Raw genomic sequence first — 12,418 nt, 5'->3', positions numbered from 1 at the left:
AATATATGTTTTGATAATAGATCAATAAATTCACCTCTCTCGCTCTCTCTCAATCTCTTGAAATTCTCTTTTTATTTTCATTGATTTACAACACGTTATCAGCACGATTCTTATCGTCTTCCTTCTCTCTCCAAAAACTTCATCTTCTTCCTTCGTCTCCTGTTGAGCTCATGTTTGGGAAACAAATTCAGTTCTATGATAAGCTTCTTGGTCTGAACGGAGGGGAGATTCGATCACGCGAGCCCGATATCGTCCGTGGATTCTGCGGAAGAGAGAGAGAATATACGAGGTGGCAAAGAAGTACAACGGGAACCTCTTTAAGCTTATGAAGAAAAAGGAAGCGTGGTGCAGGCTGCCCGTTTCTCTTTCTCTCTGAATGTCTTAAGCTTTATCTCTCCGAAATCGTTCTATATGGCTGCGAATCTCATCCCCTTCCGAGCATCCTGGATCTGAGCTTGTGCGATGTCGGACCACCGAAATCCGGACCAAAACCATCCAACAAGTGCCTCCTATACACACTTGTTTCGATTTTTTTTATTTTCAGCTTACATGCTCCAGGAGCAGAAGGCACGTGCTGCAAGACTAGAGCGCACTTTCATTGTTATCAAGCCTGATGGAGTGCAAAGAGGAGCAGAAGCGAAAAGGATTTAAGCTCGTGGCCATTAAAATAGTGATTCCTTCGAAGGAGTTTGCACAGAAGTATTATCTCGCACACAGCGCTCTTAGCCTTGACGGGAAGACCTCCGAGCTGTACACCCACGGGATGGGGCCCATCGCGTAGCTGGTGTCATGGTATTCCATTTCATGGTAAGGGAAGTTCAACACGTTATCAGCTTAACTTTTAACACGTGGGGGCATACATTTATTGGCTTTAATATTAAAACCAAGATAAGGACAGCATAAATATTAAAGAAAATAAAAGTATAGACAAAAAATAAAGACTTTTGAGGGATGGCGTGAGGGAATCTTCTCTCATTTGTCTAGGCAGCTAGCTGGATACTTGGACTTTTCTTCAAAGCTTTTAAGCATTAAGTGGAGTTGGTAACACACCCTCACATGATAACGTCCTCATGGAGAGCTGCACGAGGTTCTCATGATCTTCAAGTTAGTTATCTTTTATTTTAAATAAGTTTTTAAAATATTATTTATAATTGATGAGGTGAATATTTATAGTTATATTTATTATTATTATTTGATAAATTTTATATTTATTTACATAGTTTAGATACAAGTTTTATTTATTCTTTTATACTTGTTATAAATTATTGATGATATGATTTATCTGAGAATAGAAATGGAGCATCCCTGAAGGATCGCCCTAAATCAATAATAGCTTTTGAGTATCTCATAATTTAAATGATTGATACTTGTATCAAAAGTTCATTAAGATTAATGCACCTGAAGTTGCATAATTGAAATTGTGTAGAGAAAAGTCTCTAAAGAATATATATTTGAATGAATGTCTCGAATGTGCTCCTGAAGTAGCAATATTGAGTATGTTCCTGAAGTAGCAATATGAAATGTAAACATTCACAATATATTTTAAATTTATATCTGGTCTTTCAGTGACTGAGAAAAATAATGAGCTTTTGATTAAAATCATTAGTCACGTCTTACTAAATCTACATCATTCCTTGAAGTGAATGATGATGAATTTATATCATTCTATTCCTTGAAGTGAAAAGAATGATGTGTTTCATTCAAAGAAACTAAGAGCTTGGATGTGATAATGAATATCTTTTCGGGCCAGAAGCTCGTATTGGAAAAGATGTAAGCTTTCTCTTTGAGATGATATTATACAAATTATTGAATCAAATATTATGATGCATCAAAAGGTGATATGATTCAAAATATTTGTATCTTTTCATGGTTATCTTGATAATCCAAAATCAATTACGATAAGTCGAATGATTTTCATATGGACGTCCATAAAAGAACCAGAAGATTCTTTTACTATAAAGTCTTACCACCAGAAGTGGAAAGAAAAATTTGCTTGAAGCAAATAAGATGAAATTATTCGACGTTATCTTGATTATCATATGTGAACCAGAAGTTCAGATGATAATTAAATTTTGGATGCAATAAGATAAAAATGTCTCATATTCTAGCTGCTAAAATCTCAGCGAGGATTGAAGTCCCTATAGGACAATTAAGAAATTCAGCAGTCTAAAGACATGTTTAAAGGCATGTGAGACGTATTGATAAAAAAGATAGAGCATCTCAAAAGAGAAAAGCACAAATAATTTGGTGCTCCTGAAGAAACCATACCCACAGAACAAGCAATAAAGTCCATCTAAATTTTCTGTATAAAATTCTCATATATAAACTCTTGAAGAGTATAAATCTCCTGAAGAGTGCCTCCTGAAGAGGTTTTTCATGAAAATGTCTTCCCTTGAAGAGGGACAGGTACCTGAAAATAACGAGATTTCGTTACATTTCATGAGTAATGGAGAAATTATGGATATAAATAAAATCGTTGTCGACAACGTATTTCCATATGAGATGGCAATTGACATTACCAGAAGTAATGGAGAAAGTGAATCAAGAACCGTCGAAGAATACCGACGTAAAATATTGGCCAATATTTGAAGGAAACAATTCCTGCAGAATTGATTCACTAGTAAAATATGATGCATCGGGACTTATAGTCCAAACACCTAAAGAGGTGATGCATGTTGAATGTCAGTGGGTATTTATATAAAAGAAATAAAAATGTGATATATAAATCATGAGTCAGTATTCCTGCAGAATTGATATCACTAAGTAAAATGTGATAAATATGGACCTGAAGTCCAAACACCTAAAGAGGTAATTTTTGTTAAATATCAGTGGATATTTATATACATGATATAAAAAGCCTGAAACTTTTAATATGAAAATGTGATATAGAAATCACAAGTCAGTTTCTCGAAGAAACAATATTGATATGATTTTAAAATGGTTGAAATCATATTGAGATTTTTAGTTACCGAGAGTTTGGATATGCATGATTAACTGCATATTTATATGGATCAGTAGATCATGATATATATATGAAAATCCCTGAAGGATAGAAAATGTCTGAAACTTCTAATATGAATACATCTGAAAATATGTATTCTATCAAGTTTCAAAGATCCTTATATGATCTAAAGCAATCCAAACGCAAATGAAAACAAGCTATTATTGAAGTTTATATATATATGATTTAAATGTCATTGAGGCTCCAGAAGAGCTCATGAAACTGCACATATTTGAAATATAAATCTGAAACCCTTGCGGCTTCAAGGGGAAAATGGATGATGTTATTAGTCATGAAATACCATCTTTTAAATACAATTAGTATTTCAAGATTCATATTATAGGTTTGATAAGAAGTGTGCATTATTAAAGAGGAAATAAAATGAAGCACACAGAACATCTACCAGAAGATAGAAACACAAATATGAATATTTGTGAAATATTATTTTATTATCTTGAAGCAAGAATTACAGAAATTTAAGGCACTTTGCCTCATTCTTCAAATGCTCTTGTTCTTCAAGAATCTGCATGTCATCCCTATCTAAAGCGGTGGGCAATCGAAAAGAAGATTTAAGCAAAGATTTTAAATTCCTATTCTCTTTCTTTATTGATTCTATCTTCATGTTGGACTCCAGAAGAAGTCGCTGAAGTATAGCAATATTCTCGTGGAGATAGTCAACTCCACAAGTTCTGGATTGCAGTCGCTGAGAAAATGCGACAATGGATGATGAGTATCGGGTACCGAGACTCACAAGCTCATAGATAGCTTCATTATCTGACCTATGAGTCAGATCATTACATTGCATGATAGCACCTGTGGTAGAAGCAGGAACAGCTGATGAACGAGGTGCAGAGTACCTCATATATTGGCCATGAGAAGATCGCTGAGCCATTGCAGAGTAAAAATGTAGAGAGAGATTGCAGGATAAGAATGCAGAAAGAGATTGTAGAGTAAAATTGCAGTATGATTACAGAAAAGTGAAGAAGATGAGATGCGAATGAAGATGAGCTGAATATCTCTCTTTTATAGAGAAAATTATGATACAAAATCTCTCGTGAAGCAAGAGAAAAGAGACGAAATATAGCTTCATAGCTCTGCGGCGCCTGACAGCTGAGGCGCTTGACAGCACGCCTGACAGCTGCAGCACCTAACAGCACGCCTGACAGCTGCAGCACTTGACAGCACGCCTGACACCTACAGAGGAGTTGAAAATCTGCGGTACTTGTCTGATCTTAAAAGGCTGGCCACCGTTTTTATTAAAAATGAGGTTAGCAGTTTAATGTTGATGAATTCTCCACTAACTGTGTTATTTACAAGAACTCCAGAAGAGTACAACTCCAGAAGAGTAGTGATCAGCAGAAAGATCCAGTTGTGATTATTTTATCAACATGGATCAAGTTCACAGTTAGTTGGATGTACAAATACGAGTTATCTTTCGGATACACACAAGAAGATCATTGCAATTCATGAGAAGAAAGTTGAAATTGATATCAAGAAGGTACGGTCAAGTAAAAATCTGGCAGATTTATTCACTAAAGCATTACCAACTGCAACATTTAAGAAGATTATGCAGAACATTGGAATGCGGAGGTTTGAAGACCTGTTACCATACACTTTTCAGGGGAAGTAATGTCTTGAAGACTTGTGCTGATTGTACTCTTTTTCCTTCGCTAAGGTTTTATCCCACTGGGTTTTCCTTTGCAAGGTTTTAATAAGGCAATCCTAAAGCACTCGGCGATACATATAAATAATGTACTCTTTTTCCTTCGCCATTGGTTTTTTTCCCACAGGGTTTTTCCTTGGCAAGGTTTTAACGAGGCATATTCTTTAAATATGGTCATCCAAAGGGGAAGTGTTATAAACTATCTTGAATTGTATGACCACATTTATCTAGTCGTCAAATGCATAGTGCATAGTGCTAGCATAGTGAGCTAGCATAGTCCCCTTTGTACGCCTATATATATCGTTGAATTCATTAAGAAATATATGTTTTGATAATAGATCAATAAATTCACCTCTCTCGCTCTCTCTCAATCTCTTGAAATTCTCTTTTTATTTTCATTGATTTACAACAATATACTAGTAGTTGGACGTTCGTCCAGTGTATAGAAATATTATTTTTATTAAGAAAAAAATTTTGAATAATAATGTACTATTTTTAGAAAAAAAATATATAAATTCTAACATCAAATAGTAAGATAGACTTAAATCAGTTTTAAAGCATTTAGAATTTATAAAAAAAAAAAAAAAAATCTTAAAACAAACATGTGCAGTACAGGAGATAAACTGTTAATAGTAAAGGAACGTGCATAGCACGTTTTCTTAATTTAATAAAGCGATTATTTTTAAAAAGTAACATAATTTTTATAAAGAAATAAAATACTAAGGTTTTTATAAGATATTATTATTTGATTTTAATGTTTCATAATGAATTTAAATTGATAAATAAATAATATTTTATTAGGATAATTGTATTCATAAATGTAGTTGGTAAATATATTTAAACTTAATTATTTTACATTTCTCTTTGTTTATATAAGGAATGAATAAAAATTTTAAATCACATAAATAAATTGATATATAAATTATAATTTATATAAAAGATCATATATATATAATAGAATATAGAATATATATTTATATAATTTATATAGATATATATGATAGAATATATATATATATATATATAGATATCTAATATACCTCATAAATAAATGATCATCAATGCATAGGTTACAGGATTATGCATGCTGCATGAATTTTAATAATTATGAATTTATTCATAAGTGATTGGGGAGAGAGATTAAAAAATTAAGAACTTTTAAGAAGAGAGAGTCACTTTAATTTATTCATGTAACTAACGGCGTTAATTTTAACGGTAAAACAACAAAAACCGTTAAACCAATAAAATTCCGTTAGATAGCCACTTTATATATATAAAGAGATATATAAACTATAAATTAAAAATTTTGCATACTCATATTTAAAAAAAAAGTTGATGAATCAGAAGCCCATATGAAAGAATTTTGCCTTCTCGATGCCATCGAGACGAGACTCCATAGATGAGCTTGAGTCCTTCGACCTCTTGCTCTTTCTTGTCTCCTGGACCTCCATGGTGATCTCACTTGGATCTGCCATCCCAACCTGGATAGCTCTGATACCAACTGTCACAGACTTAGAATTTCTTCACTCGACCCGTGCGGCCTTAGGAGGCTTTTTTTCCACAAAGCTCCTAAGTAAGCCTTCTAAAGGACTCAAGACAATAGAGAACAAACTAGAGAGAGAAGATAGAGAGAGATGCTCTAGAGAACTTGTTAGCTCTATTGCTTGGTGATTTACATAAATGAGAGCCCCTCTATTTATAGGGAACTTTTGGTATAAAGAATGGTTAGGATTGTGACACTTGTCATCAATCCAAGGGTAAAGAACTTTCTAGATCACTACTCTAGAATTGTCTATAAAGCCCTTTCTAGAACACTACTCTAGAATTGTCTATAACGCCCCTTCTAGATCACTCTACACAATTTCAGAAGATTACAAAAGACTAGGAGGCTTCTAGAAGTTTAAGAAATTCTCTAAACAAATCTAGGTGGTGACACACTACACCTCCTCACGGTCACCAACTCAATGCATGAAAAATCTACCACAACAGCCCCTCTTTCACCACACGAAAACATGGCACAGCCAAGGAAAAAGCAAGACCCCACGTCCCTAAATTTCAATCATTGTTTCACATCGGGAGCAAACACTACTCGTTGCACGCCACCCTCAACACCCTTAGCCACTCTAATTGGCACACCACTCACAGCCCAACGCCTTCACCCACTCAGCCTTCTCAGTTCCCTCTCCATTGCCCAATAAGCCTCTATTTTACTCATTGAAAATAGAGCAGCCCAAGTCACCACAAGCCCATCCTCCATGACAAGAACTTGCAACCCTTCCCTCCGTTGCCACCTTATGCCATGAACCCGATGCACATTGCGTCAGCCACTAAACTGTGTTACTACTCCCTCTTTCTCTGTTTTGCTCAAAGGTATTCCTCAATACAGCTTTAAATCTCAAAGAAGATTAAGGCAAGGATGTCCTTTATCAACATGCCTCTTTATTCTTTGTGCCGAAGCATTAAGCTCAAAACTTGCTGTTGTTGAACAAAACCATCTCCTCACAAGTGTTCCAATTGCTAGAGGGCAGATCAGAATGATTCATTTGTTTGGTTGATGAGATTTTTTTAGTGCTAAGAGGTTACAACTCTTGCAAATAAAGCCGCTAAAATATATAATGATAGTATGACAGCTTTGGCATATGCCTAGGATCCTAAATATTATGGCAGAACTAAATACATAGATATTCATTTTTACTACATCTGAGATATTGTTGCACGAGGTGAGTTGATCTTACAACATATCTCTACTAGCAAGATAGTAGCTAATCCTTTTACTAAAACTACTAGTAGAAATGTTTTCCAAACTCATATTAGGAATTTGGAATTTCATTAGATTTGATATACGTTGTATTGAGAATACCTTAAACTTTGTTATATATTTGACACTGCTAGTATCTATTATAGTAAAATTATTGTGCTTATCTCATATTATTAATTAATTGATATTAAATGAAAAACACATATTATAAAGATGTCAGGAGGAGATTGTTAATAGACACTTATAATGGACAAGTAGTAGATGTTGGTAGTGGGTAACTTCTCATGACCCATGTTGTGTCTACATAGGTCGTAAGTTATTAATTAACCCCCTATAACTACCACAACTTCAAGAAAATTTTTATGTATAAACTCTTTAAATAAGGGTTTACGTATATTAAATTAAGTGTAAAAAAAATCTACGTCAAAAAGAGAAACGTGAAATTTTCTAAAAGATTCTAATAGCTTTTTAAATGATTAGAAGTATAAACAATAAAGTGATGTAAGTTGTAAAACTAATAAAGATTTAATCTTGTGGAAATTTCACTCTCTCATTGAGACAATTTGAATTAATCTTATTTAAAAAATCCTAATAATGCCCTTACTCTTCGAGTACAATTTGGTCTCAAACCTTGGATCGGTTGGTCAAAAAGCCAATTCGAGTCTATAAATGGAACGGACGAGGAACATCCTAAGTAGGGATGTACTACAATTTCTCAAGTAAAACTAAAAAGGGGAAGAGAATTAATTGAAGGTCCACACTCCACCCAAAAAAAAAAAAAAACCTCCTTAACTAAAGCTATTAATTACAAAGGTGGCTAAGACGGGCCCTACACGCTCTAAACGTAGCACTCAACCCAACTATTCTTTTTAGTGGTAATGCTAATGCAAAAGTTAAAACCAACCGCGTACGTTGGGGACCACTTTTGTCCTGTTTACCCTTTATGGTCCATACAAAATTGCACGTATTGTTTGTGAATTACTATTTTAATTTTTGAAATATAAAAAATATATAATTTTTTAATTTTTAACTAATCACTCAATATTTAAAATTTATATTAGATTAATTATTATATTTTCTATAATAATAAAATATTATTATTTTTTATTATTTATATTTTTTAATTATTTTTTAATTTTATTTTTCTAATATTCAATAACGTCTAACAATTATATTCATTTTTATTTTTACAATCTAATAATCTATAATATAATAATCTCATATATACATAAATAATAAAATTTAATAATCTAAATATAATAATCTCATATATACATAAATAATAAAATTTCATATGTAAATAAAAATTCCATATATATAATCCATAAAAATCCCACACTACAACATAATAATCTCATATATACATAGATGATAATATTTTATATGTAAATAAAAATTCCATACGGATAATCTATAAAAATCCCACATCTATAATATAATAATTTTAAAATATAACAAAATAACATAAGAGAAAAAGATGAAATTAATAAACAATTGATATAGACTTTTCATATTTGAAGAAAAAGATGAAATTACTGTAACTCATATTTGGGATGAAAATGAATTGACAAATTCAATGTGAGCCAAATTTTGATAAAATGAGTTAGATTTAAAGATAAAAGTAATTTAAAGAAACAGATGTAGATGCTCTTAGTAAGCAAATTAAGTTAAATAAAAAATAAATATTTTTATAAATTTACTACTAGAATGAGATTACATACAAATAAATTTATAAATTAATTTAATAATATATCATATTAAATCACATTAATTTATAATTTTTTTTTATTTTTATTTTTTGTACCTGCCGCCCTTATTGTAAATAAATAACATAAAAGTATATTGACATATGACACTAGAACTGGCTTCATTACTAATTATATAAAAATATAGAAAATGATAGATATACAAATCTTTTTATAATTTAAAAAAATAATATTGCTAATGTACTTTAAATAAATATTTTTATTTTAAAATATAATTGTAAAAATGGTTGTGATGTGTTGAACCCAAGGTTTCAAGTTTTATGTGATTATAAATCTACACATGGATTTTGATGATAACAAATTAATTCAAAGAATAAAGGAGTTTCAAGCTCAAGTTGTTCACACAATGGAATCAAGCACATCAAAGAACCAAGCATGAGCAAGAAGGAAACAAGTTCACATTAAAGTTATAGAGTAATATTGTAAATCTCTTAAAATTCGAAATTAGGATTAATGCTCAAAATTAATATTTTATCATAAAGCATTAAAATACATTTTCCACATCTGCATGAATATTTTTGAAAATTAAATTTGAAAATTTTGAAAGATGATTGATTGTCATCTTTTGCATGTGCATGCCTTGATTAAAGGGTTGAACTTTGAAAATATTAAAGATGATTGATTGTCATCTTTCACATGTGCATATTTTATTTGAATATTTTCAAAAGTGATTAATGCTTTTTTAGACTTATACAATAGGTAGATGATTTTGTTTGAAAAATTTGAAAAGTAAAGTGTGCTCATTTTGTCATATGCAAAAAGTAAAAGATTAGGTTTGAATTTTTTGAAAAGGAAAGTGTGCTCATTTTGTCATATGCCAAAAGTAAAAGATTAGGTTTGATTTTTTTGAAAAAGTGAATGATGTTGTCTTTGACAATTGAAAAAGAAGAACCTTTTATTTGAATTTTTTGAAAAAGTGAATGACGTTGTCTTTGACATGTGAATCTTTTTAAATTTGAATATGAAGTCTCATATGCCTATAAATAGATCATTTGAGAGCTTCACATTTACAACACCAAAAGCATACAACATTCATTCAAAGCTTTCATTCTCTCTTCTCTAAGCATTGAGGCTTAATCCTTGTTCATTTTGAGAGATATAGTTTGCACTGTATTGTTCTTATTTCACTCATTGAGGAGTGTTTTCTGATAACCTACCCACTATCAGCTCTTGTATCAGAAAAATGGTGTGTATAACCCTTGTGTGTGTAGAAAGTATTCTACACGGGGAATAGTTGAATCACCACGTGTAAGGTGATTGCAAGTGTAGAGGGTGTTCTACACGGATCCTTTGTAGCGGTGTTGTTCAAAGGTGTAATAGGTTTCTATCTCCACCTGAAGGAGGCTGAATAGTGAATTTGGGAATTCTCAAGGGGTAGCTTGAGGCGAGGACGTAGGCAGTGGGGCCCAACCTCGTTAACATACTGAGTTTGCTTCTCTCTTACCCTTACTCTTTATATTTATTGTTATTTCATATTTTGTTTATATTTTATATTATATATTTGATTTATAATTGTTATTGTGACGCTCCCAAATCTCCACGCCCGAACACGGGGAAATTGAGACGTCCGGATGGTGACAACCCTGGTCACCATCCCATCGACGGGTGCTGAGTGTGTGCAAGGTAACGTATGTGTACAGAGAAACACGCAGCGGATAACGAAAGTCTTAACTAAGTACCAGAATTTTTCTTAACGTAATACAAGCTGTTTAAAACATACATAGATAAAATATTACAAAACGCAAATAAATTAAAATAAATAACTGATATATTAATTAAAATAAAAAAAAAACAATTATTTCAGCGAAAATACACTTAAAAGCGGGTCATCACATCCTCCCCTCCTTAAAAACAATTTCGTCCTCGAAATTGCAAATCAACCACCAACTTAAAGCAAGCCACATAAACGCTCATAAACCAACTGAGATCAAGATTAAAATACATACCTTCATCATTCGAACAAATATGGGTACTGCTCCCTCATGTCCGCTGCTCGCTCCCAAGAGAAGTCTTGAGCTAACGGATCTCCCCAAGCCACTTTAACTAAAGGTATCATCTTGGACCTCAACTGTTGCTCCTTCCAATCCAAAATCTGCGACGGAACAACTTCGTAAGTGAGATCCGGTTGCAACTGAATACCTGCTGGGTCGACGAAACGTGGCTCTTGCTGTCCAAAGCTCTTCTTCAGGGATGATACCTGGAAGACATCATGAACATCCCCAAAATAATCTGGCAAAGTAACTCTATAGGCGACGGACCCTACTCTCTCCAGAATCTGAAAAGGGCCGACGTACCTCGGATCTAGTTTCCTTTTCTTACCAAAATGCTTAACACCTCTCATGGGAGAGACTTTAAGATAAACCCAATCACCAACTTCAAATGACAATTCTCTCCTCCTGGTATCAGCGTAGCTTTTCTGGCGACTCTGAGCTGCCGCCATTTTATCTCTAATGATCCAGACTTGGCTTTGCATTTCTTGAATTATTTCGGGTCCAATTACCCTACTCTCCCCAACTTCATCCCAACACAAGGGCGACCTACACTTTCTCCCATAAAGAGCTTCATAGGGAGCCATCTGAATGGTCGCATGGTAGCTGTTATTGTAGGCAAACTCAATGAGCGGCAAATGATTTTCCTAACTCCCTTGGAATTCCAGGACACTTGCTCGCAACATGTCTTCCAGGGTCTGAATGGTACGCTCTGACTGGCCGTCTGTCTGCGGGTGATAAGCAGTACTGAACTTTAACTTAGTACCCAAAGTTGCCTGCAAACTCTTCCAGAACTGCGACGTAAACCTCGGGTCTCAATCCGACACTATACTCTTTGGTACGCCATGTAGTCGCACTATCTCTTTGACATACAAAACGGGTCAACTTACCCAAAGAGTCGGTATTGTTAACAGGCAGAAAATGAGCACTCTTCGTTAACCGGTCCACAATCACCCAAACAGAATTCTTCCCACTAGGCGTTCTCGGCAAACCCACTACGAAGTCCATCGTGATATCATCCCATTTCCACTCAGGAATTGGGAGGGGTTGGAGCATACCTGCAGGTCTCTGATGCTCGGCCTTTACCTGACGGCAGGTGTGGCATTTCTCCACATATAAGGCAACGTCCTTCTTCATTCCATCCCACCAGTAAGTTTTCTTCAAGTCTCGATACATCTTTGTACTGCCGGGATGTACTGAATACGGGGCCGCATGAGCTTCCGCCATGATCCGTTCTTTGAA

Source organism: Carya illinoinensis, chromosome 5, assembly GCF_018687715.1.
Source record: "Carya illinoinensis cultivar Pawnee chromosome 5, C.illinoinensisPawnee_v1, whole genome shotgun sequence".
Taxonomy (NCBI): domain Eukaryota; kingdom Viridiplantae; phylum Streptophyta; class Magnoliopsida; order Fagales; family Juglandaceae; genus Carya; species Carya illinoinensis.
The sequence above is the reverse complement of the archived record's forward strand: the minus strand, read 5'-3'. Positions refer to the sequence as shown.